General features: G+C 41.5%; 2 non-coding genes across 2 annotated transcripts; both read right to left on the bottom strand.

Annotated features, from left to right (window-relative positions):
• Positions 1–13,000: 13,000 nt before the first annotated feature.
• LOC121400213 lies at positions 13,001–13,141 on the bottom strand. The gene has a single exon (XR_005965624.1). It is a non-coding gene; the product is annotated as a U4 spliceosomal RNA (small nuclear RNA).
• A 626-nt stretch (positions 13,142–13,767) lies between these two features.
• On the bottom strand, positions 13,768–13,908 carry LOC121400199. Its single transcript, XR_005965611.1, has one exon. It is a non-coding gene; the product is annotated as a U4 spliceosomal RNA (small nuclear RNA).
• Positions 13,909–24,743: the final 10,835 nt, after the last annotated feature.

The following is a 24,743-nucleotide window of genomic DNA, read 5'->3' as shown; positions in this document are numbered from 1 at the left end:
GACAACCTAGAAGGTTTATACTTTCAACTCCCACTGCTATTCCTTCAGTGGTGCAACTCTGTATCTGCTACACCTGTGATCAGGGCTGCCATCAGAAATCACGGGGCCCCGTACAGCAAAATTTTCTGGGCCCCCCGTCCCCGCCCACCCCCAAGGCCCACCGCAGATCCCGCCCACACCACAGTAAAATGTCCACAAAGACACAACTGCTTAAAATGGTAAACCCCCCACTCACAAAAAAAAGCCATTGGTGGTCAGGGCCCCCTTATAATTTAAAAAACAAAAAAAATTGGCGACAGGGGTCCCACATAAAAGTTTTTTAAAAAAACATTAGTGGTCAGGGCCCCCCATAAGTTAAAAAAAAACTACTGGCACCAGGGGCCCCATAAATGTTTTTTAAAAAAGCATTGGTGGTCAGCCCCCCCCCCCGATAAGTATAAAAAAAACTATTGGCACCAGGGGCCCCATAAATGTTTTTTAAAAAGCATTGGTGGTCAGGCCCCCCCTATAAGTTAAAAAAAAAACTATTGGCACCAGGGGCCCCGTAAATGTTTTTCTAAAAAAACATTGGTGGTCAGGGCCCCCCCATAAGTTAAAAAAAAAACTATCAGTGCCAGGGCCCCCCTACAAAAAAAATCATTGTATAAGTGGGCATTGCACACACTGTATATAACAGGATCCAGGTTTCTACTGATACCAGCACTAGGCAAACTCTGTACACAGGGTCTGTGGTAGTTAAATATATCACACTACAAAGAGTCATAGTTAGGCAAATATTAAGGACAACATACACATAACTGCTTTGTCTCCCTCATGTTCTGTTTCTCTGCAAGCTCCAGGATGCTGCCACTCAACTCTCTCTGTTTCATAAAGAAAAGAGCCCAAAGAGGAACCGTGTGCTTACAGGGGCGGGACATAAGGAAGGGAGACGCTGTCATTGGCTGAAAAGCACTGGGGCAGGGCGAGATTGCAGAGTTAGGGATCGTCTGCAAATTTCATACTGCTGATGAAAACTTCAGTTGTGCATTGTGTCACAGCTTGAAATTGAGTTTACTGATAGTGGAACTTGCAGATAATCCCTAACTTTGCACTTCTCCTCCACATCCAATTTTCGGCGCGACTTCGGGTCTTCAGCACAGCCGGGCCCCCCTTTAGCCCCGGGCCCGGTACAGGTGTACCCTCTGTACCCCCCTGATGGCGGCCCTGCCTGTGATTACATAGTATATAGTAAGTTAGGTTGAAAAAAATACATCCATAACTTTTTTTAACCTGCCTTACTGCTAGTTGATCCAGAGGAAGGCAAAAATCCCCATCTGAAGCCTCTTCAATTTGCCTCATAGAGGGGAAAAAATTCCTTCCTGACTCAGAAATGGCAATCGTACTAGTCCCTAGATCAACTTGGACTATGAGCTATCTTCCATAACCCTGTATTCCCTCGCTTGCTAAAAGGCCATCCAACCCCTTCTTAAAGCTATCTAATGTATCAGCCTGTACAACTGATTCAGGTAGAGAATTCCACATCTTCACAGCTCTCTGTAAAAAAAAACCCCTTCCGAATATTTAGACGGAACCTCTTTTCTTCTAATTAGAATGGATGACCTTGTGTCAGCTGGAAAGACCTACTGGTAAATAAAGCATTAGAGAGATTAATAAATGATCCCCTTACAGTATATATTTATACATAGTTATCATATCTCCCTTTAAGCGCCTCTTCTCCAGTGTGAACATCCCCAATTTGGCCAGTCTTTCATAGCTAAGATTTTCCATACCTTTTACAAGCTTAGTTGCCCTTCTCTGTACACTCTCTAATTTAATAATGTCCTGTTTGAGCAATTACACCAGCAATGCCATCTCTTCATTGGCTGCTAGACTGGAGGGTGTGTTTAGTAAACTCAACTAAGAAGAAACATGCTTAGTAGCCAATGGCCAAAGTAAATTCCTGAGGGAGGGGGCCAAGTGGGTTAGAGGAGGAGAAGCAATCCTAAGTGATTAAGTGAATCAGGGCCGGAACTAGGGGTAGGCAGAGTAGGCACGTGCCTAGGGCGCAAAGCTTGGAGGGCGCCAGGCACGTACCTTTCTCCGCTTCCTACCCCTAGTCCGGCTGAGTGCGCTCCTCTCCTCTGCAGTCCTGCGTGCTGTTTGTGTGCATGCGCATGCGTGCGCGTACAGGAGGGGAGGAGGAGAGCATACCGGAAGGGGGTGACGGGTCAATCAGCGCGCATGCGCGTACTTCCTGCGCACGCGGTGGAAGGAGCGCCACAGCTGGCTGGGTTGCCTGGGGCGACTGGCCAGCGTGGCCCGGCCCTGAAGTGAATGCTGCAGCCTTACTACTAACCTCTGTGGCAGGTATTTAAGGATTTCAAAGAGTCTGCTCACTGATTAAATATTTGTGTATGTGTGTGTGTGGGGGGGGTTATATGTTCTTTAAGCCCTTCTCTGTGGCAAAGTCCTTAAAGCAGATGGGGTTCCTAAGTTCTAGGCATAGGAATATCAGAAGCAGCTACTGGAAGTTATGTTTCATGTGACTATTTTTAAACATCTATAAATTAAGTCTAAATACATTCTTATTCTCTTTCTAGATCTATAATTCCTAAAAACCTTCCCTAAAATTCAGCAGAAGGCTTGACCCAAATGAGAGCAAGAGGGAACCTGTTAATGAGAACTACCTAGTGGATGGCATAGATCCTAAATTCAGGTGTCTAACAACCTGTACCTTCACAGAGGTGTGTGAGTGGGGTTGGCACTGTGGGTGAGTAATCTACCCAGTGCATAGACAGAAGGTAGTGATGCTTGCCTGCATTCTGCGGCAAACAGGTAGAACAGTCCGCCTTTTAGTTTATGCACAGCTGAACCCTTGAGTGTGAGGGGGCAGGATGATCTGGTTATATGGAGACACCGATGGACTGCATAATGTTGTCCTCTAGCCCACAGGCCAAATAGATGGATATCATATATTTTTTTTATTATTATATTAAAGTTACACTACCAATGTACCATGCACCTCGTGAGAGGGGGTATTTTAGTTTGGAGAGATTGAGAAGAATACGTTAACAACAGGATTGGTCTGATAAAAATGGTCCCCCAAGGTAACATATGTGCCCAGGTTGACGTGCAGTATTGGGGGGGTCAAATGTTAGGAACCCCCTAGTTATTGCAATCACTTACCTGGGTCTGTGCTCATATTGGCACCAGCCTGGGGTACTTCTGTGCGAGCACCTTGGTGTAATCCTCAGGCCTGGATTTGTGGCAAGGTCACATAGGCCCGGGCCTAGGGCGGCAGAAATTCAGGGGCGGCATGCCACCCAGAGGGGGGCGGGGGGCCCGGCTGCGCGTCCTGCTCCAGGGCCCGCCCCCCTCTAGTTACGTTACTGGATCAATTGGTGGTGCTTGCAAAGAAATACCCCAGGCTAGTGCAGTTTTCTGGTAACAGGTGCACTCAGGGTATCAGTTAAGTGATTAGAATCACTGGGGGGTGCCTAACATGTGGCATCCCTCTGTGATTTTAACTTTCTTCCTTGTTTAAATTGACACTTAACCCTGCTGCACTACACTGCACTGCTCAATCACACTTTACACTTTGTTGCTGAACTCCAAATACCAGAATACTTTAACATATTATTAGGGTTAAGGTATGCTGGGGCTGTAGTCCAACAACATCACGGTTATATTCTTATAGAAATATTGCTGAATAAAACTTCATCCAGCTCTCCAGAGCCTGCAGCTACATTAAAATGCAAAATAATCCTCCATTGAGAATCCCACCTGACCTGTGTAAATCTGGCTCAATGTTCTTTGTTCCTGCATTAGGAGTTGGAAGCATTAAGCACAATTCCCCAGCACTAACCAAGTCTGTCCTTTATCCCCATTTTTGATTCCAGTGTAATATAATTAAATTAGAAAAAAAAGACACAATAATCTCTGTATGTAAGATAAGAACAAGATGGCTGACATAGAGCTGGGAATCAGCATTCTAACTGGTTGATTCTCTTGCATCTGTAATTAAGGTTTTAGTCATTTGAAGTTGAATTTTCATAAGTGAATTGATTTCCATGTGTATTTCCATTTTTTCTCAACTTCTCAACTAGGGAGCGCAATCGGACACCTTTATGGTTGGGTTTAGTGGTACTCAAGTTGTAGCATTACAATTGCATACCTTGGGGTCCTTCCACATAGGTGCTTTTCCTATACTTGATATACAGATCAGAATGTATCTAGGAAGGAGTTTATTGATTTTGCTGTAAGGTGGGGGTATATAATAAAACTTTAATTTATCTAATTTTTTTTATTAAAACAAAGTTGACATAACCCCCATCCATGAATTTAATTAATTTATCAATAATTCTTCTGTGAAAAAACATTGCAACAAAATCGCGTCGAATCAAAGGTTTCAAAAAACCAACATGGCCAAGAGGGGTAGGGAAGAGTAGGAGGATTTATGGGTGGAAAGGGGGGACTCAGGACTTGTTTGAGGGGGGCTGTGTATGCTGTGACAGAGACATGCTGTACAAGCGCTTCAGCAACTTGAAGAAATGCATTCACAGCAAAAAAGATTCAAAAGGTGGATGGAGGGCCACCACCTGATCTCCGCCTCAAGCCCTATGAGCACTTCCTTCTAGAAGTTGTTGGTGAAGAGGTCTGTGGAGGGCTGCCAGGTGAATAATTGAACACAGATAGGAGAGGTAATTTTATTTGTGGCTAAATGTTCTACAAAATGGTCTCAGTTAGAAACGTCTCTTATACTTAATTAACATTGCTTGAGCCTTTAGGCACAACAGCGCTACACAGATGTCATAAAAAGATGTTTTCAGACAAAATGGCATGCCAGTAGAGCTGTGTTAGAATTTGGCCTCAACATAAAACAGTTTGACAGAGAAATCATTTCTTGAACATCAAAAGCAAGAGTCGTTTGGCTTCCACATTACTTACTGGTACCGTCTTGCACCACTTGACACTCAAATAGATTACATGAACTGCTTTTATGCTTCATTTTCAAGATTGGAGCAGATCACGTTAATTAATGGCAAATGCTGTCCCTCTAGCATTTTTTTCTCTTGATTTGGGATCACTGGTGAATCCAGAATGTTGTTTGCATGTATTAGTTAGGCTTTGTCCTTTGTTTCCAAACCTTGTTAAGCATTCTTTTTATTTATCCTCTTGCGAATGTGTAGCTGAAATGCAGCGCCGAAAGCCCACAGTCAGGGACAAGCCAGAGGCTCAGCAGCAGACCCCCGCAGAGGCAGAGAGACCAGTGCATGAGGCAAGGTTATGAAAGTTTGAACACATTTCTGGGAGATTAATGCTATGTTTTATGTGTTATAATAATTTTTCTAATGAAAGTGAATTGCCCTTTAAGCTTCTAGTCCCAGTCATCCCAAGAGACTTGCTTATCTTAAATATTTATGATTGTTTCTTTGCTTATCTTTAATTGTTACAAAAATATCCAAGTGCAGCTGCTAGCTGTTCATGGTTCACTTATTTCAATTAAGTTTCAGAAACTTTGTATCTTTTTCCCGAATCAGTGCAGGAGATCAAAGAGAAAGTGGGGACATTTCAGTAAGAAACCCGGGACTGTGGACTAAGCTGTCAAAAGCGGGACTGTCCTGCAGAAAACAGGACAGTTGGGAGGCATGGCTACCTAAGTGCTTGGCCAAAATTAGGATGATTTTATCATTTGTCCTCCTGCTCAAGGAATGAATCAAAAATCCAAAAATAAAAGTGCATGCCACACAATTCTGATTTTTCCAGAAAAGTCTTCTACTGATTAGCAACTGTGACTGTACTTTAAAGGAACAGTAACACCAAAACAGGAAAGCATTTTAAAATAATGAAAATATTGTCATTCATTTAAAATACTTTTATTTTTTAGTGTTACTGTTCCTTTAAAGTACTTTAAAGGGATAGTGACACTTCTCAGGTTTTAGCATAATTGAAATCTTCATGAAAATATGCCTATATGTCCTTTAGACCATTTACCTCAATGTGACCTCTTTCTATGTAAATTGGACATTGGTCACTTCTCCTTTAAGAGAGTGCTGGACTCCAACGCATTCTTATGGTCCCTTGGGGCTTGTCAATTAGAGCCGGATAGAATCCGGCATATTTAAATGGTGTTGTCCACTTTTTCTATGGCTTACACTAAGTGGCCACACAGGGTCAGGGTTTACAGCCTCCTTATCATAGTGCTGCTGCTTCCTTTCATGTTCAGGTATGTGACTATACAATAAAAACCCTCCTCCACCATACTGCAAAACGCCTCTTCTGCACCGCTCTGTGATGCAATTTTTTTTAATGGTGCTTTTAATTTATTCTGCCTTGTTTGATTATGTGTGGCCCTTGCCATGATCTGTGCCAGGACTGCTTGCAAGATTAACTTTTTAACCCCCCAGAGATGGAGTAAATTGTTAGTGCAGGAAAAATCTAATTTGTGGGTTTACATTAGTAATTTTGTGATTAATAGTTATTATTGCCATGAAAGTAGAGATCTAAGCACAAAACTAGAGGTGTCACTATCACTTTAAGGGGCCCATTTATTAAACTTTGAATTTATCTGGTTGAGTTTTTAACCAAATCTTGGAAAAGCAGTCAGCACATCGATTATCTCTCCTTTAGAGAATTGGTGCACGTTCCTCAGTGGCCACTTTCCACTGATCTCACGACAACCGGCTTGATAAAAGGCCGTATGGCCTGAAACGTTGCTGTGATGCCCTTAGCTGAAATAAAGGCTTTTTAAACAAAAACATTCACAGTCTGGTGCTGTTCTGCAAACAAAGGTTGAGTTTTTAACCAATTCTCTGCCAGCAGATTTGGTACTTTTATTGCCAGACCATTTTTGAACATTTTGCACTCTTTCACTTTAGGGACCTTTCCTGGGGGGTGTTTTAGTTAATCCAGGAAAACAATATATGTTTTTTTTTTCAGGAAAACCTAAGCTTTCAAAATGTGCTAACATGCCAATATTTTGGTGCAATTCTACTTCTTTTAGGAGATACAGGCTTCTAAGTGTCTAACAAATGAAAAAAAAGAATGTTCCCCATAATACAAACATCTATATCAGAAACATAATTTATTTTATGCATGAGAGAACAGCAGATTTGGAAAGTTCCATGTCTCCAGAATGTGCAGAATCTGCCAATACCAAATATATATAGTTTTATGGATATTTCTCACTTGTATAGGTCAAAACTCCAAGCAGTACACTGCTCCACAAAACAGCATAGTTCTGATTGCAAGGCCAAACATTCCACTAACAGTTTACCATAGAAAACGAAACATTATTGGAAAGAACAGATTCGGACGAATCCAAAATGGATAAATATATCTCTGTACTCCAAACTACTAAGTTGCAATTCTATACTAAAGTTATAATTTTTTATAAACGTGTCCTGAAATACACGATAGTGGGAGCACTTACCGACCCTGCAGAGCTCCGATGTGTTGCACATAAACCCGCGATCCCACACAGCTGATTTTCATGCCAACACTTCGGAAACACGGATCACCAAGGAAGCCAGCATCCATTTGTTATAAAAGTAGAAATGTATTAATTGTGATTAAAATCCAAAGACAGCATGCCCAAAGATATTGAGGGCTGCCAGCTCTACGCGTTTCATGGCTTATTCCAGATTCATTGTGTTTTTATCGAGAGGCATCTTATCTACCGTGTTATTTAAGTGCTTGCTCGAGTGTTGGTGATGGTCCCAGATTGGATTCTGGTACTGGGTCCACGGATACCACTCCAGCTCCCCCTTGTAGCTCCTATCCAGGATTTTGTCTCTGATAGATTCCATTGCTATGGTCCAATTCACCTTTTGTTACCAGTGCTTCTCGATCTGGGATTTGTGGTCTTTTCCAATTTGCTGCTAAAAGAGATCTTGCTGCTGTCAAGATATGTGTCGCTAGTTTACAGGATTACGTGGAGCTTATGGCTCTAATTTTCACGAGAACATTTTCAAAGAGAAATGTATGAGGGCTCGTCTGAATAGTACAGTGTAGAACCTCAGAGAGCAGAGTTGCTATCATCTTCCAGGATTCCTGGGCAACTGTGCAGGACCATATACAAAGCGTAAATGTTCATGCAGGGCACACTGGTAAACTCACGTATTGATCAGACCAAAGGAAGTAGATAAAAATTATATATGATTATATAATCATCTCTCGTCTGACATGTTTCGTGTCACTAGGCCACTTAATCATAGGCTTGAGCATTTACAGACATGGATCAGTATGGTCATATCTGTAAATGCTCAAGCCTATGATTAAGTGTCAGGCGAGAGATGATTATATAAATAAAGTTTCCATTTTTTATCTACTACCTTTGGTCTGATCAATACGTGAGTTTACCAGTGTGCCCTGCACCAACGCTTTGTATATGGATTGTCCGATCCCCTGAGCTGAGGGCCTGGGGCTAGAGCACCTGGGCCACGTTTATATCTTGATGAGTGATTCTACAAGTATAAATTTGCTTTATGCTTAAAATGTTCTTGGTTCAGACAACTGTGCAGGACCAACAAGTGTGTAGGAAGGACACTTGTTCCCCGCATCCTCTAAAGTAGATGGCATGTTCCGGATTACCGCTAAGTCTACTGATGCAGGTAGGCATGTAGCATCATCGGCATATGATTTTATATGCTCTTTCGCTGGTGTTTTTGATGTTTTTTGGCCAATTCCCATATATATGACCAGGTCTTTTCTGAAATTTCGAGGTCTAGGTCTGTTTCCCATTTTGTCATGTAGGGCTGATGTATGTCAGTGGTATCTAATGAAAGTCAGCTGTATAACAGTGAGATAAGATGTGATGGGTATGAGAATTTGAAGCAAATCGTTTCAAAATAGGTCATGGTCTGGGTTTTTTGGGTTTTGATCTCAGTTTCCACGTAATGTATAATTTCTAGGTATCGGAAAAATTGGGAGTGCGGTATGTCGTATTTCTCCTTACATTGTTTTAATTAGTGGTTTGTTCTGCATGAAAGACTGTGATAGTGAGCATGTTTGCATCTATCCAATGCAAACATCCACCAGAAGAAATAACTTACACCTCCAGTATGTACCGGAAACAGTACACAAATCCTCATGTGCGTGAAAGCACCGTTTCGTGCATGAGCACGCTCAGCAGGTGCCGCGAACGGCCAGGTTGCCTAGGGCGCCTGGAACAGTCTGGCCCAGCTCTGCCTTGCGCGTAGTGCTCTATGTGCTCTGTCTAACAGAAGATATTTGTCTTTAATTCCCAAATGTCCGAATGTACTGTTTCCGGTACATCCTGGAGGCGTAAGTTATTTCTTCTGGTGTGATTCTCCAGGTCCATTCCCCAGGGCATCTTAGAGGTCTGTCAGTTGTGTTTGGAGGTCCTGGATCAGGGTTTCCATGTTGGATGTGGTTTCTTGAGTAGAGTCCTGAGCTTGTTCTAGTAGCTGAACCCTATTATACAGTTTTGTAAGTTCAGATTTGAATTCTGTAAAAGTGTTCCGTATTTCATTTTGGATCTCATCCTTGAAGCCGAGGAGAAGTGTTTTAAGTTCATTTATATCTTTTTTGGTGCATGGACATTCCGATACTTGTTCCATGGTTGGATTACAGTGTTTAGCAGTTTTTGCAGTCGCAGCCATGCTTTTGAAGAAATCAGACGTTCCCTCAGTAGGGTTGTTTGCTTGTTTCTGTCTTCCGCCTGTCATGACGATGTAGTAGGAAATTGTGTATTTCTCAGGGAATATTCCCGGACCTGATATGTACTTGGCCATTTTGAAGCCTCACTGAATATTCTGTGGCTCCAGCCTATTTGACTCAATTTGGGCAGTTAGTTCTGCTAGTGGTCTGCAGGGTCTAAGATAAGGTTTCAACAAAAATTTTATTGAACCAGCTTTACATAAAAGCAAAGATAAAATATATATTTTTCCAAAAAACAAAGAAAAAAAACAACAGTTTTCATATACAACATTTCATTTTGATATATCAAAAAAAAAATTCCCAGACTTAATTTACATATCATTTGCATATAAAAAAAATTCCCTTCTTTATTTCTATTTTTTTTACAAAATCTAGAATTTTCTTTCTGACTTCTTTTGTTGAAATTCTGTCCACATCGACTCTTTTTCTAAAAGCTCTTTTTTGTTCTTCCGTCCAACATTCAAAAAAACTTTTAATTTCAATGTCAGTTTTATCCTTCCAGTATTCATATAAATATCTCCTTTTGTTGCCGTTTTCTCTTGACTTGATTTCCTTTTAGTTATTTTTTTCTTGCCCACCGGTTCACCAATCTCATTTGTTTCCTAGACAGAACTTTCACAACTCTCTAACCCACCAAAAAAGAAAGGGGTTAAATCCGGTACTATTCCAACTGAAACAGCTGCTGCAGCAGCCTCCCCCTCCCCATCCCCTCCCCCATCCCCATTGAGGCAGCCTCATTAACCTCCTCTGTAGCAGTCTTTTTAAAAGTCTTTTTACATTGAGGACATGCAGCATATAAGTGTCCGACCTCTAGGCAGAGGTTACACTTCTTTGATTCATTACAATCTTTGGAAAAATGCATATTACTGCCACAATTTGTACATATATTACAAGAATCTGCACCATGTCCATAATTCCTGCATTTCTTACAAAAACTTGGCATCCCTGAAAAGAAAATATCAAAATTTACATTCCCCAAATGAAATCTTGCAGGGGTAAAAGATTCTCCTTAAAAGTCACTTTGAATTTGAATTTACAAGCCCACACTCCGATCTCATTATAAACTTTGCCCACAAACAGTACCTTCTTACAGTGTTTCCGTAGAAAGAGTTCCACTTCACTCAAATGAACAAATGGTGAATAAGACTTCACAATCAGTGCTATCTCCACATCTGAAAAGTGAGGTACAACCCTAAATCCATGAAGTCGATCATCCTCAGGACTCTCAGGAATCTAAAATAAACTTTCTCTCCCTCAAAAGTAACATCATATATACCCCTTTTTGGGTAATACTGGATCACAAGGATCTCCTTCCTCTGTACTTCTCTGAACTCCTCCAAAATAATATCTGCGATGTATAGAAGCTGCTTTTCGCGGTTCACCTCCTCCTGGACAATAATTCGTATTGATTGCTTAACTTGAGCGTAGCCCAGGACCAAGCACTCCTCCAAATCCATCTCGACAGGACACTCCCAGCTTCGCCGCAAAGGACTCCATTGGAGTGAGGGTGATAGCCGCCCATTGTCAGAAGAATGGTCTCTCCCCCAAAGCAGCAAGAGGCTTAAGATGGTTAATGCCACCAATGCCTGCTAGGCCAAGGAGAAACGTCTTCCAACACCCAGAGGTTTCGATACAAGATCTTCGCAAAAAGGCCGAGAAGCAATCTGCAGGGACTAAGATACCGGGCCTGTATTGAATCATAGTGTTTTCTTATTATCAAAAGTGTCTGGTAATTTTAAAAAGCCTGGTGGGATTCTGCTCTTGTTGATAAGCTTAGTGAGACCTTAGTGAGGGTGCTTAGTTCACCTGGATCTGTATAATGTCTTCTATTTATATCCACCTTATTGCGACAATTTTTATCAAGGTGATGCTGTGGGGAGTACAGGTTCTGCGAGTGTCTGGCCTGGGTGCCTTAGGCCTCAGCTTGCGTGGGCCCTTCTTTAGTGGGTGGTAAAAGTTCCTGCTCCTTTATCTCGCAAGGTATTAGTGCTCCCACGCCAACTTCTGGAGATCCCCAGTACTAGGCTTCATATGCCTTCTATGAGGTGTAACAGCGTGCCAATGCGGTGTCATTTCAGACAGGATATCCCGCATAGCTGCTAAGTTTAGACCTTCCTCGTAAGACCATTACTGTCCCCAATAGTGGCCGTATGGGTTCTGGCTCATCTGCAAATCCGCCACTCATCCAGCCGGTCTATGCAGGGCTGGTCCACTTCCTCGTTCCGGAGATTGGTCCGTGTCTGCTGCTTGAGAATCTTATGGGTGGTTTGTCGGCTGTCTGCAGCTAATTCAAGCAGCCATCTCTCTCGGCATTCAGGCCACACCCCGACAAAATGGGCAAATGTGTCTTTCTAAAACAAAGAACCAAACATCAAAGCTTTGCTAAAAACATATTAGGCAAAAGCATTACCATAATCAGAAAGTAGTAAAAAGTATGCTCACTAGAAAAGGGCTTGTGTGCGTGCATACAAATATCTGCAAATGTATGTAATGTAAGTAGAAATAAATAAGATAATATGAACTATCTGTGTGTAAATAATGCAGGGTATATGTAAAGTGGTGCAAATCTCAAACCAGAATTCGTTTGGGTTTCCAAGAAGAACACAGACACCTTGACAGATGAGCAGCATTGGGTAGAATTGAAGAACATTTAGATTGCCAGAGAAAACGCAGCTGCTTGTTGTATCTCATTGGCTATAACACTGCCACTGCACAAAGCTGGTTGGGCCCCTTGCTAGGATAAGGGGCCCCTGGTGGGATGGACTTCTCCCAAGTGTAGCTATGCTAGCTAAACCGGCGCAGTGGATTGTGGGAATCCACATGCTAATGAGCTCCCTCAAAGAGATTCCTTCATGTTGCGTTAACAAAAGCACGTTTTCCAGCTGGGAAACACTAGTCTGAGCTTTGGCGCATTTGAAAGCAAACCGGGAAGGGAAACCCAGTTTACCAGGAATAGGCTGGCCCTTTAGATAAGATTGGATTTGAAGATGGCCCAGAGTGGCCAGGAATTTCAAGGGACACGAAGGCTTCAATGCTTGTCCTAACAGAAAAAGGCATGGAAAATCACCACGCCTGACAGACAAGCAGCGTATGAACATCTTTCTGGACACGGCAGAGCATCAGATGGCCGCTGGGAAGTTTGGATTTCCGGGCACAACGCAGCCGCCGCCTTGTCAGCCGAGCGGCATCGGGCGGAATTCCGGGAACGTTTGGATTGCCGGCGAGAATGTAGCCACTTGTCGCCTTCTCAGCATGGGGTGGATTTGCACAGCCTGACCGTCAAGCGCAGCATAGAGGGAGGTAAGTGAGCCAAGATCTGCCTTTTAACCGAGCACATCAGTCTCCTGGGAGACTGTCAAAAATTGCCAATGCTGACTATATTTCAAGTCATCATGGCGGGGTATTGGGAAAAGTTTTCAATTAGCAATAATCACACCTCGGTTGCACCTCATTGGCTATGGCACTGCCACTGCGCAAAGCTGGTTGGGCCCCTGGCTAGGATAAGGGGCCCCTGGTGGGATGGACTTCTCCCAAGTGTGGCTATGCTAGTTTAGACGGCGCAGTGGATTGTGGGAATCCACATGCTAATGAGCTCCCTCAAAGACATTCCTTGACGTCGCGTTAACCAAAGCAACTTTTCCACCTGGGAAACACTAGTCTGAACTTTGGCGCATTTGAAAGCAAGCCGGGAAGGGAAACCCATCTTGCCAGGAACAGGCTGGCCCTTTAGATAAGATTGGATTTGAAGATGGCCCAGAGTGGCCAGGAATTTCAAGGGACACGAAGGCTTCAATGCTTGTCCTAACAGAAAAAGGCATGGAAAATCACCACGCCTGACAGACAAGCAGCGTATGAACATCTTTCTGGACACAGCTGAGCATCAGATGGCCGCTGGGAAGTTTGGGTTTCCGGGCAGAACGCAGTAGCAGCCGCCGCCTTGTCAGCCGAGCAGCAGCGGGCGGATTTCCGGGAAAGTTTGGATTGCCTGCGAGAATGCAGTCGCTTGCCGCCTTCTCAGCATGGGGTGGAATTGCACGGCCTGACCGTCAAGCGCAGCACAGAGGGAGGTAAGCGAGCCAAGATCTGCCTTTTAACTGAGCACATCAGTCTCCTGGGAGACTGTCAAAAATTGCCAATGCTGACTATATTTCAAGTCATCACGGCGGGGTATTGGGAAAAGTTTTCAATCAGCAATAATCACGCCTCAGTTGCACCTCATTGGCTATGATACTGCCACTGCACAAAGTTGGTTGGGCCCCTGGCTAGGATAAGGGGCCCCTGGTGGGATGGACTTCTTCCAAGTGTGGCTATGCTAGCTTATTCGGCGCAGTGGATTGTGGGAATCTACATGCTAATGAGCTCCCTCAAAGACATCCCTTCATGTCGCGTTAACAAAAGCACCTTCTTCAGATGGGAAACTGGGCATGCAGAACCATGTGCAGCTGAAGGAGGATTCAGGCCTATATTAAACTGTGCATGTTCCAGCTGACCTTTGTGTGGTAAGTCCATCCAAAGAGAAGCAAGAAGGCACCTATCAACACTGCACTGCATTTTTATAGTAGTATAGGGGCACTTCAGCTTTTAGTGCTAAAAACTAACACATTTCAAATGAAAACAAATTTTTGTTTTATCCTCTCTTTTTTCCATAACTTTGTATGACAGAACGAAGACAGTAAAAAGGCTTATTTTCTAACACTGGAAAATGTCCAAGGGGCTGTCAATTCAAACATGACAATATTTTTGATAAATATTTACAAGCAGAACATCTCAAATTGCATATAGATACTGAGACAGTGTCCTAAATTTCAGGACAACTAGCAGTTTTTGGCAACTCCTATGCGAAACAGGACAGCTCTAGACTTGCATTATATTGGTTGTATTGTTTCCATCTGCGTAGGACTATGGCTAATAGCACTAAAATGCTCATAAAACCAAAGATGTTAAAAATCCTAATAGGCACAAAAGAGAGAGCATTCAAGGCCACATCAGGAATGCCCGTCTGGAGCTTGGTGAGGTTTTATGAGAGTGGGAGCGTGTGTTTACAGCTAGGGTTGCCATCTTTTAAAAAAATTTCTACCGGCTGGTGGAGGGGGCGGGAACAAAAGGGTGGGCCGTGATGTCTAAGGGGCAGAGCCACGGTGCGCGATTGGATGGGGCGGGTCGTGGCGTAGAAGGGGTCAGATCCACAGCGCGCGAGTCGCAAGAAGCCAGGTGAGTTTTCACCAGAGTGGGGGCAGGCATTTGTTAGATGTATTAGAAATTTACCGGCTGCTACATTGCCAGTAAATTTGTAATACCGGCCCCGGACTTGGCAGGTGTTTTACCGGTGGCAACCCTATTTACAGCAATTCACAAAGCTGTCGTTTGGGACGGTGCGGGCACCCAGTACAGTATCAGGAACTCGAATATATATAACGCTTGTGAACAACAAACTTCCATTCTACAGGGATCTCCAGTATGGAACACATATTAGGACATCATGCTTTGCTTACGCCAGAGGATTTGCACTTCCTGTTTCAGCGTTGTCTCTGTCACCGTTCATTATCGGAAACTGTCACGTGGTCTGACATCATCAGCGCTTGAATTTTCGCTCAGCTTTTTTCTTCACCATGGTGAAAAGCAGCATGGAAGCAGGCCCGGACTGGCAATCTGTGGGTTCTGGCAAATGCCAGAGGGGCTGCTACAAGGTGCCATAGAAAGTCAGTATTTAGTGGGCTGGTGGGGGCTGTTTGGGCCTCTATGTTGGCTGATTGGGCCTCTGTGTACCTGAAATGCCAGGGCCTATTTTAATTCTCAGTCTGGACCTGCATGGAAGTGTAAGGGATATTTGTTTGTAAATGTATCCGTTTTGTACGTTTTTAAGAGGTTCGTTTACCATTGCACAAACTGCTTTCTTTTTAGAGACTGCACATTTCTGTTGCTTACCTGTCTTGGATTCCCCAACAGCACTTTAGCCTTGGTTTTTACAACAGTGATAAAGAGGATGGGGCAAAGACCCCATTGGTTGGAGCATCAATGTAAACTGTGCCTTTAGAAACATGTGTTTGAACGTAATAGCAAAGTTTATCTAGAGATGTAAGATCTATATAGAGCTCAAAATGCATTTTGTGTATAAGAGGGGAACTTAACCATAGGAGTTAAATAGCCCTCTTGTTGCTGTTATTATTCTAACTACTTAAATTGGAACAGGGGTTATAACTACCAACTGCTACAGGACAAAGGACGTTTTCTTAAAAAAAAGAAATCTTGCACATGGTTGCACTGTGTAATCATTGTTAGCTCCAAGTCTAGTAACTCATAGCAACCGGCCTTCGAATGGTACATCCCAATTGTTTTGTCTGGCACTACCCTCTGGCTAAAGGCGTCATTCACCTTCCAAACACTTTTGCTGTTCAGTTTTATTTTTTAAATGAAGATTTATTTCAATTGCTTCCCATATTTTATTTTTCAACACTTTTTAAAACAGTTTAAACAAGTTTGATATTCTTATCGCTGGTCTGGCAGCTCAGTAATCCAGGTGCAGTTTCAGAACTGTTACAGTTTGCTGCATTAGATGATACATTTCTCAGCAGCAGCAGCATTTGTGGAATCTTAGCACCTATTGTATCAATTATTACAGCTGCCTTTTATGAAACTCAGGGATTCTGTTCAGCAGAGCCAAAGACAAGAAATGTATCAACTAAATGCATCAATTTAGAACAGTTTACAGTCAGCGACTCCCCCCCCCAGGCTGCTTTAAGGGTCAGGCCACACAGGGTGTTTTGGGGAGATTTGGTCGACTGGCGACTAATTGCCTCTTTTTTGCGGCGACCAATCTCCCTAAACGCGGCAGTTCGTTTTCTGAAGTCGCCCGACTTCGGAAAACGAATCACTGAGTGTAATTAGCGCCAGCGTTTTTTTCATTTTAGCTGGCGCAGAGTCAGGGAAGGCATTTGTCGAGATTGGTCGCCGAAAAAACGAGGTGATAACAAGGCAATATAAAGATGGATAAAACTGAACAGTTTTTATAAAGGTGTGTAAACCAAAAGGTCAGTGTAAATTAAGTGTTGCGTACTCCAAATTTTACACCGTTTAATCACCATTTCTGAAATAAGCAGCAGAATCTATTACAAATATTATAAGTGGTGTAGTGTATAAAGGTGTGTACTTTAATTTACTCATGATTTTGGCATGATGCAAAGCTTGCCTTAAAGGAGAATGAAAGTTCCATTCCAAGGGGGGTTCCAAATGTTTAGGGCACCCCCGAGGATTGTTATGACTTAACTGACACCCTGGCTCAGTGCTCCTGTTAGCAGAAAGCTGCACCGGCCCGTGGCACTACTCAGTGATCGTTATGGAAAAAGTCCAAGCTGCCAACGCACACCCAGGCCCTCTCGAGAATAAAGTATCCCTGGTGCTCAGTAAAAGTGTTTTGGTGGCCCCACAACTGTATGAAGAAAAGATTCACTGGCACACAGGTACTGCTGGCAGGGTGAAAAACCCTTGCTTTAAATTTATTAATGCGGCATGCAATGTTTCGGGGACAACCCCTTTATCATGCTTGATAAAGGGGTTTTCCCCGAAACGTTGCATGCCGCATTAATAAATTTAAAGCAAGGGTTTTTCACCCTGCCAGCAGTACCTGTGTGTCAGTGAATCTTTTCTTCGTACTACTCAGTGATCGATCCTCTACCTTCACGCTACTAAACGCTTAGTAACACTTCCTTCGTTACTAAAAGGTAACTCAAAGGTGAACAACCCCTTTAAGAGAGAGGACAAAGTTGAGTTAAAAGCAGTGCTTCTTTAAACATTTTAATTATCATTAAATACTTTAAATTATAAATACTGTTTTTATGTGGCATGGTGTTGAAATGGTCATGTATTTTACACCACTGTCTTATTTTGCTTTTGTAAATATGCCACATGTGATGTACTAGGTGATATCTGATTAGATTATACTGCTGCAATTCAGAAGCACAGCTGTACTACAAATTAGCTGCCCTTCAGGTCACAGTTAGTGGTATGTTAATTTGCATTTGTGAGTTAGTAAAGCAAACCAGGACACACACCAAAACATCATATTTTGTAAGTGAACTGTGATTATAATCTACTTGAATTATTATCAACAGAGCTGAAAAGTTACAGCTACTTAACCACCGACCTACAACTGCAGCTGGTAGGTACTGTATATACATCTTTATAATGAAAACAAAATGCAGACCACAGGGTATGTAGCATGAAAAGTTCATGTGTGAACACCGCAAAGCAAATCAAGCAGTTATTAAAAACCAAACAAAGATCTGTTTATTTGGACATAATAAATAATAAATGTCTAAGGTCTTCATGCCTGATGGGGCACTTACTCGTAGGCTAAAGGGCACACCCCTGTACAATCATTCTAAAGGGGTTATGGCCAATAAAAACACATTACACATTCACTAATTCACTAAATGAGAACACATTTGAATTCCTGTATTCTACAAGCCCCCCAGTGGTGTGTACACATCACTGCAATCAGTGGTTAAAACAATACAAACACCACTAAAATGGATTGAAGAGACAAAAAAATAATGTTTTAAAAACAAAATACACGTTCTAATACACATTACGTGTACAGAAAAAGCAAATCTTTTCTATAGTGAATAGAAAAATGTATACGGTCTGAGGAAAACCATTTCTAAGATACAGCCATAGTGTTAAGAATAATTGAATTGTAAAAAGCATCACAAACTCACCCACTAGGGTGCTTTACTTTAAGTAAAGGAGCTAATCTGCCGTTGTGTTTTCTTGTCATCACATATTGACATTGTATGATTCCTTTAAATTGTATTATTTATCACAAGCTTTAATAGTGTTCTTTCTGTGTTTAAGATCTCATTTATCTATCTGTTTTGATAGTCCCAGTGTTTGCTGTGCCGCAGCGATTCTCCAACTCTTAAATTAGCCACAGTCAGTGCCAGAAAGCATTGCAGTAAGTCTAACTAGCCTTATCATATGTCTTTATCTAATTAGTAGAGTACAGCTAGTATCCCTGCCATAAAGCTTGTAGATTGAAGGGTTCCTTTGGGATCAGCCTGCAAAAATACACAAAGGATCTGCTCCAAGTACCTGCTCAATTGATTGAATCTGATCTGTTTGTATGCACACGGAGGTCAGCCCGGAGATGCCTCCTTTCGCATATTAAGGCTTCCTTTCCGCTGCATGTGTGCGCACTTAGATGGGTCGGATTCAAATCAATTGAACAAGGGACACAGAAGTGGATTCGCTTCTCAGCCTGCAAAAATATGCAGGCTGAGAGCAGCTGAGCCCTTCAGTCCATGATGTACCTACAGCCACAGCCTTAAGCAATGTAAAATTGATGGTGTGGCTGTAAAGGGCTTTAAGTGGCTGCAGAGCTGTGGAGTCACCAAAAATGTACCGACTCCTAATAACTTTAAATACAAGCACTGAACATACCGTATATACTCGAGTATAAGCCGACCCGAGTATAAGCCGAGGTACCTAATTTTACCTACGAAAACTGGGAAAACTTATTGACTCTAGTATAAGCCTAGACACAACTACAGCCCTGTCTCCCAGCAGCGCACATTCTGCCAAATCGACCCCCCAGCGATCAACCGGACTTCTTTGCAAAGCTGATGGTGACAGAGAATTGCCAAACGGATTACTGTGTGCATTGTCCCACTGTCCCACTACCATGTGCAGATGGTGCTGTGTGATATTGCCATCACTGTTAATCTTTCGTATAACCAACAGAGGGCGCTGTGTGATATTGCAGTCACTGTTATTCTTTCATATAACCAACAGAGGGCGCTGTGTGATATTGTAGTCACTGTTAATCTTTCATATAACCAACAGAGGGCACTGTGTGATATTGCAGTCACTGTTATTCTTTCATATAACCAACAGATGGCGCTGTGTGATATTGCAGTCACTGTTATTCTTTCATATAATCAACAGAGGGTGCTGTGCGATATTGCAGTCACTGTTATTCTTTCATATAACCAACAGAGGGCGCACTGTTATTCATTCATATAACCAACAGAGGGCGCACTGTTATTCATTCATATAACCAACAGAGGGTGCTGTGTGATATTGCAGTCACTGTTATTCTTTAATATAACCAACAGAGGACATTGTGGGATATTGCAGTCTCTCCCCAAGTGAACTGTTGGTATAGGAATGATTAAAAGTGACTGCAATCTCAGCCACTTGGGTCGGTTACCGGGTATATACGGTAATCAAATCAGGTTTAAGAGTTTCTATGAAGGAGGATATGGCTGAAACAATTCTGTTTCTAAGAACAATACTTGAGTTAATTTTGGGTTGCATTTAACAGCTATTCTACAGCTATACACCAGGTTCAATTAATATATAAGTTGTTTTAGGTTTTCCAATTGTCTTTGGTTTATGTAGTTTAGCTTTTATTCTGTTTTAGAATTACCAAAAGATGTGGTTTATAGGTTTGAGCTTTATGTATGTAGTTTTTATTTCTAAATTAAACTGTTTACACTGCAAATAATTCACTCTACAATATAAAATGTAATTCTTGAACCAGCAAGTGTATTTTTTTTAAAGTTGTAATATTGGTGTGTAAGCAGCCATCTCAGGTAATTTTGCCTGGTCATGTGCTTTCAGAAAGAGCCAGCTCTTTAGGATGGAACTGCTTTCTGGCAGGCTGTTGTTTCTTCTACTTAATGCAACTGAATGTGTTGCAGTGGGACCTGGATTTTACTATTGAGTGCTGTTCTTAGATGTACAGGGACCTGTTATCTTATGTTAGGGAGCTGATATCTGGTTACCTTCCCATTGTTCAGTTGTTAGGCTGCTGGGGGGGGGAGGGGTGATATCACTCCAACTTGCAGTACAGCAGTAAAGAGTGACTGAAGTTTATCAGAGCACAAGTCACATGATGGGGCAGCTGGGAAACTGACAATATGTCTAGCCCCATGTCAGATTTCAAAATTGAATATAAAAAAATCTGTTTGCTCTTTTGAGAAATGGATTTCAAAGCAGAATTCTGATAGAGCAGCACTATTAACTGATGCGTTTTAAATTATTTTTTTTGTATCCCTTTAACTCCTTTCATTCAACATTGAAAATACATTAGTATATTAAAGGAACAGCAACACCAAACATGAAAGACTATACTGTTGCTCTGCACTGGTTAAAGCTGTATTTTTGCTTCAGAAAGACTATATTATTTATTTATAAAAAAATAAGCTGCTGTGTAGCTATGGGGGCAGCCATTCAAGCTTCTAGAAAAAAGTAGAAAATACATCTGTCTGTTATGTGCTATGTAACCTGTGCCTTTCTCCATTTTCCAGCTTGAATGGCTGCCTCCATGGCTACACAGCAGCTCATTTATATAAACCATAGCAGTCTTTCTGAAGCACAGCCTTTAAAATTGCATGCTAACAGTATACTATATGTTGATTACTTTAATATGCTTTCATTTTTGGTGTTGCTGTTCCTTTAAAAACAGAGGAGTTGCAGTCAAAGGATTTATGTACTAAATAAGTCTGTAATCTCCATAAAAATATACATATTTTGTATTGCAGTACTCTGTGGGTATGGGTGATTTTAAAATCAGTTGTATTTTAATACATCTAAATGTATATGTAGGGAAAATGATTTCACTATATTTAAAACATGTTTTTGATGAATTTCAAGAAATCTTTTAGCGCTTCTTTGTAGAATCTACAAGTCTGTCACACTGGTACTTCCACATCAGTGCTGTAGATCAGGGGTCCCCAACAGCCGGGCCGCGGACAGTCTTGAACTGGGCCACCGAGCCTAACGACTAATTAACGCGGTGCGCCAAATTGGATGCAGGCAGGCCAGAATTGGACGTCGACCCCTCCCAACTCCTCCGACAACCCTCCCACCCAGTCCTTGCAAAAAGAATTTGGTTCTACACCGGTCCCTGGGCCAAAAAAGGTTGGGAACCGCTGTCGATTATATGATTCACAGCACATAAAGGGTTAAATACCGTCTGTAGCAACACGTTCATGGGCTTGTTTGCCAGTGCTGGGATAGATCTGCACCTGGCAACCAATTGAATGTTTACTTTTATTTTCTACCTGCAGCTGATACAATAAAGCAAATCAATGATTGGTTGTTCCAGGTTACTGCCCAGGTGAAGTCTGTCCATAAGCGAATGAGCCTGGCTACATTTTCTATCAATTGGGCAAACAAGTTTTAACTCTGGAGCAAATCCTATACTGATTGAAAGTTGTTCATCTGGTCAGTTGTTCCCCTTAAGCCCTCTGTTATATATATTATATTATATATTTCGTAATTGGGTACCAAGCTTGTTACTGTTATTTTTTGTTTGCTTGCAGTAAAAGCAGAAGGTACTTGCATGCTTGACATTCTTCCAATTGTCAACACATGCCAGAGGTGTTAAGAGAATTACTGTCATAATTAGATAGCAGGGTGTGAATCTAGCTCAATGGAGATGGCTGGGAATCCTCAATTCTACTCTTTTTTTTAGCTATAACTTCCACAGAGCAGCAATGGACATGTTATATATTACTGGCATTGTACAGTGCTTAGAAATTATTTAGAATACTGCAAACCAGGCAAGGTATCTAGCTTGCAGCATGGCTCTTAAGATAATACGCTTCCTCTGCAGTGTGCATGGTCATAGGAAATATCTTTGACAGAGCTGCATTATCTTGAAACTGCATTTTGCTGTAAATTCACTATATCACAAAACAGATGGTGGAAGAGAGCGAGGAAAGGCTAACAGAGGAACAAATCGAGCAGTTGATTGAGACAACCACAAACATTCTTCCTGGAGACACAGAAGTGGAAATGAAAGAGCAGACAGAAATGGGCAATGAAGAAACCCAATAGAGATAAAGGGCATGTGTGCAGTTAATCCACATACAGGATGTCTAAATGTTACGTCTATAAGTGCATAGCCTCTTAATAGATTGACTGGGTCAGTTACAACAGTTTCCAAAGTCTAATGACCTTTTAAGCACTGATAAGGTTAAAACAACATAAGTGCTGTCACTGAAGGGACACTGAAATTGCTCTTTACAGTTGAATGGTACAACTACACTAAGGGGCCCATTCACTAAGTTCGAGTGAAGGAATAGAGGAAAAATAGTTTGATTTTCGAATGTTTTTTTTGGCTACTTCGACCATCGAATTGGCTACTTCGACCTTCGACTTCGAATCGAACGATTCGAACTAAAAATCGTTCGACCATTCGATAGTCGAAGTACTGTCTCTTTAAGAAAAACTTCGACCCCCTAGTTCACCACCTAAAAGCTACCAAAGTCAATGTTAGCCTATGGGGAAGGTCCCCATAGGCTTTCCAAATTTTTTCTGATCGAAGGATAATCCTTCGATCGATGGATTAAAATCCTTCGAATCGTTCGATTCAAAGGATTTAATCGTTTGATCGAACGAATAGCGCAAAATCCTTCGACTTCGATATTCAAAGTCGAAGGATTTTAATTCGCCAGTCGAATATCGAGGGTTGATTAACCCTCGATATTCGACCCTTAATACATCTGCCCCTAAATGTATATGACATACATACAACAATTCTGGTGTTAAAAATGCATTTCCTTATTTGAATATTTATTTTTGTTTTTCCGTTTTTGCAATTATTTGTTATAATTCTACCATACATAAACCATCTCTTTTTTTTTTTATAATCAGCTGTTATGTGTGGTCCATTGCTTTTATTTGTACTGCTAAACATATTGAACTTGCAAATAAAACAACTTGAATCTTCTTTATATGGACGTTGTTGAAGTAATACCGTCATGACATGGTGGACACCGGTGAGCTTCAAGGCACTGAATACTGCTAGGGCAAATCATAACCATGGAGAATTTTAACTATCGAGATAATTAACATAACCAGATAGGTTGTTACAAAACAGAAAGATCTATACATTGATTGTTGGATGTAGATGCATGAACAAACGACACCATTTGATTTTATCTGATCTAGCTATAAGGGTAGGACTACACAGGCTTTTTCGGAGTGATCCATTACGCTGTGAAAAAACGCAGGCATCGATTTGACGCCATTTTTTCACAGTGCGTCGGATCGCGCCGAAAAAGCCTGTGTGGTCATACCCTAAGGGGATCAAATTTCATAGCAGCCTATTAATTTTGTGGTGTTGCATGCAGTTGTATGGCAAGTTCAGAAAAAAATCGAATCCACAAAATTTCCCGTGTAGTTTAGCCCTTAGACACACATCTTTAAAGGATTTCACATTGATACTAGTGCAAGTTGTATCCAAACTTGTCAATTAAATGTTATATACAAATTAAATAGTAAACACACAGCATCATATGTTGTTGAAAGAACCCAAGTCTAGTTTATGGTTTTTAAATATAAACTTGCAAAGATGTATATCTAAACAGCAAACACAGTTCACTGTTGTGTTCAAGATGCCCTGAATTAAACTTTGGCCTGACAGAAAGATGTATAAATCATGTGCATGTATCAGGTAATTCAAACCATATGCAGCTATATTTTAGCCCAGCATATGCATGTGCTGCATAGTAATGGATGTATTGCTGAGCTTTGTATTCCAGCCGTCAAAGCAACTGCTCTTAAATTTACTTTTAAGATTTCAAAAGATTTTTAAAAGATTTCATAGCTGTATAAATCATAGAAACGCCTTTGATTATTGTAAATTTTTGGCCTTTTTGAAAAAAAATTGTGTTTTTTTACCCTTAAAAACATATCTTATGTGTTTCTCTCCATGATCACAATTTAATTTACATGTCCATGCAAAAACATGAATGCATATAAAATATTATGTTTATTAGAGATTTATTGCTATCATGCTTTTGGCATTGCTTTACCCTCTTTTAGGAGTTGAAACATACTTTGTATTTCTAAAACAGTGTTCTAATGCAGAATAGCAGTAGACAGTACTGCGAAGAATATCCCTTTATACAATAAATAGAAGACTGAAGCCCCTTGATATGTCCCCTGCAAGGCTTGGCACAGATGTTAAACTATCTTGCACACTTTCAAAGTGTCCTAAAGAACAAGCCCACATGATTGAAACTCACAATCACCCTTAGACATTGTATTTTCAAGCGTTTCCAATATTTATTACA

The sequence above is a fragment of the Xenopus laevis genome, chromosome 2L, assembly GCF_017654675.1.
Source record: "Xenopus laevis strain J_2021 chromosome 2L, Xenopus_laevis_v10.1, whole genome shotgun sequence".
In the NCBI taxonomy this organism is placed as follows: Eukaryota; Metazoa; Chordata; class Amphibia; order Anura; family Pipidae; genus Xenopus; species Xenopus laevis.
This window is presented reverse-complemented; position numbering and strand designations above follow the sequence as displayed.